This window comes from Carassius carassius, chromosome 20 (genome assembly GCF_963082965.1).
Source record: "Carassius carassius chromosome 20, fCarCar2.1, whole genome shotgun sequence".
Classification (NCBI taxonomy): domain Eukaryota; kingdom Metazoa; phylum Chordata; class Actinopteri; order Cypriniformes; family Cyprinidae; genus Carassius; species Carassius carassius.
The window spans coordinates 18111306-18114859 of NC_081774.1; positions in this window are offsets into that span (position 1 = coordinate 18111306).

The window sequence follows — 3554 nt, forward strand, 5'->3', positions numbered from 1 at the left end:
TTAATGGTTGTAATATTTATGAAAAAATATTATGGAAAAATCTTACTTTCAAAAGACAGACCATTAAAAAATATAAAGTGCTTCACTTAAAAGGTTTAAATTTGGATGTGTTCATCGTTAATATATATATATATATAATTGGAACAGATTTTATTTGAGTTTCAGAATATAATGAATAATCTCAAAGGCAACAATTTGTAAATATAGTGATGATCAAAGCATGTTGTGACAATTAAATAAATAAAATATATATTAAAAAAAAAATAATATATATATATATATATATATATATATATATATATATATATATATATATATATATATATATATATATATATATATATATATATATATATAATGCCTAATATTACGATGTATATCTTAACCTAACCTGTAATTACAGTGTATATTGTAGAGGTGCGTTACATGCTTACAACCAGAAGAGGGCGCATCGTGCTGCACTGAAGTAACATGACAATCAAGGCCAGAGTCCAAAAACCGTTTATGTGAGGCTCATATTTTCGGCATGGTAATTTTTAATTAACCTTCTTGTATTAATATGAAAGGTTTTGCGCAATAATTTCTATAACTAGCCTTTGAGTGCCCTTCATTAATCAAGAAGAGCCTTTGAACTGCTCCGCCTAAAAATGATTATTCATACATGTTTGCGATACATTTGTGTTTCCATTATTTGCATTACCAAAGACATTAACCACAGAAATCTTTAAAGCGATGAATTAGCAATGAAAAAAAAAATCGCTTCGGTCATTTTTAAAAAGCTAATGTATTTTACTTAACTAATGGCTTTGCCTATATGTATTTTACTGAACTTTTCGATTATTTATTTTTATACAAATATAATTCTTAACATTTAAAACGGGTTTTAATACATTACTTATCACCACCGGAAGCAGCTACTGCCGCTAATAGGGCTCCTAATTTACGAGATTATTCAAGCATGCTTTTAGGACAATAGCCTAATAATAGTCTTTTAATCCAGTATTAAACGCTGTATTTATTCAGAGATCATTGGTTGGGCCTATTGATTTAGCTCAAATTATTGCGATTAACGCAATAATGACAGTGGGCCTAAGAATTTAATTTAAAATGGGAAAGCGAAGGCTATCTGAACTACTAGATTTCTTAATATTTGTACATTTTCATTTTCGATCTGACACGGAAAAGAAAAGCGAGCAAACTGAAGACTATAAGCAACTATCACGGCTGGACATAGCTAGACCTTTATCAAATCTTTAAGCAGTCAAAACAAACGTAGGCTATAGCAAAAGCCGTTGCTAACCATTCTTAGTCTTCTATTTATGTATGCATTCATTTTAGTCTTTAACGGTATAGTCTTCTATAAACTTGTAGCCTATGTTTGTGGTTTGCACCCACACGGTCACTATAGGACGTTTGTTGTTTGAACTTTGGTTATGGATTATGCTATCATATCTACTGATCACAGAAAGACACTTCCTGCTCTGAACTGTAAAAATTACGTAAGAACACTGTTCAGTTCATGAGAGCATCATACGGCTATTAACCCACAAATGAAAAATGTCGCAGTTTTGGACCATTAAAATGTATTTTAGATTATTTATATTTGTACAGTTAACATAAAGTAGGTTAAGGTACCAAACCACTGTTTTTAAATAACCGAATTTAGCCCAGGTCAAAATAGATTCTTGTCGAAGAATAGGCCTATCGTAAACAACCTAAAGGTGGTTTTGTTTCATCAAGGCCACACAAGGTTTTTTATTAATTAAAAAAAAAAGGTAAAATGTTTATTTAGACAAATGTTTCATATTGTACAACAGTAAATGATACATTGGCTTTAAAAAATAACCGCTGAACAGAAATTTGAAGCAAGAAAATACATCTGAACTTTATGCATTACGCATACGGAGTAATTTATCTATCCTCACGTGATAACAAACCGGAAAAAAAAAGAAGAAATTGTTGTAATATAGTAATTTGCCAATAGGTGTCACTGTTGTATTGCCATGTAGTTGTGTCACTACAGTTCTGTTATTCATTCTTCTTCTTTGTTTTTTCTTCTTCTTCGTTGGATATATTAAAGAGCACATGCAACTTCAATAGGTTATGGGCCCAGATCTTCGCTAAAGCAAAAAAAAAAAAAAAGGTAGTTTTACACTATTTCTTTTTTGTGAAATAGACAGTGTTGTGGAACTCACAATGGAGGATAAACTGTTTATTGAAAAGCTGAGTGGGCCAGAGAACTGGGCAACGTGGAAATTTCAAATGGAACATTTGATGAAAGCTAAAGGACTATGGGGCATGGTGATGGAGACTGACAACGTGGCAGAAGGAGCAAATGCACAGGCAAGAGCAGAATTTGAAAAACGGAAAGAAAAAGCATTTTCTGTGTTGGTGCTGAATGTGAGTACGTCTCAGTTGTACCTGATAACAAGCTGTAAGACCCCTAAGGAAGCGTGGGACACGCTAAAAGGACATTTTGAGAGAGACACTCTTGCAAACAAGCTGTTTCTGAAGAAAAAATACTTCAGATGTGAAATGAAGGAAGGAGAAAACATAACTGAACACTTGAAACGAATGAAGGAGCTAACTGACCAGCTAGGGGCAATAGGTGCGGTGATTGAAGAGGAGGACCAGATTGTAACACTGCTGGGTAGCTTGCCAGCAAGCTATGCTACAATTGTTACTGCACTGGAAACTAAGTTGGACAGTTTAACACTGCAGTTTGTTCAGCAAGCATTAATAAATGAAGAACAAAAACGAGTGTCTGCTGATGGTAACTATGGCGGTGCTATGTCCAGTGGTGCTGCTTCTGGAGGCGCATCAGCAATGTCAACACTAGTTCGTAGTGATATGCAGGCTAACTCCAAGGCAGTGAGAGCTGACAGATCCGGCTCGTGGAGATGTTACAAGTGTGGGAAAGAAGGACATATCAAGCGTGACTGTCCAAGTAAGAAAAAACAGACTAAAACTCACAAAGCCAAAAATGTAACATGTGAACATGATGAAGACTCGTCTGAGAGTGCCTTCGTCGCCAGAGAGGCAAATCAGGATAAGATGACACAACAGGTAGAGTGGTTGATCGACTCTGGAGCTTCAAAGCACATGACGTGTCATGAAGAAATTCTTCAAGATTACCAGAAATTTCCAAAAACACAGTCTGTGAAACTTGGTGAGGCAGAAGTTTGAGTATCTTAGGAGTGAGATTGGACTTTGTTTCATTTAATTCTGTTTAGTCTGATCTTAAAAGGGCTAGAATGTGTTTAGTGTTAAATATGTTACGGTGTAAACCAGTATAACATGGCATAATTTTTTTTTTTTGGTTAATATAATTTACTAAGAAATGGCTTAGTCCTATTGTAAAATTAAGTGGGAGTGTTGTAATATAGTAATTTGCCAATAGGTGTCACTGTTGTATTGCCATGTAGTTGTGTCACTACAGTTCTGTTATTCATTCTTCTTCTTTGTTTTTTCTTCTTCTTCGTTGGATATATTAAAGAGCACATGCAACTTCAATAGAAATATGTTAGCCTACTTCTCAACTTGGCCAGCGTGTA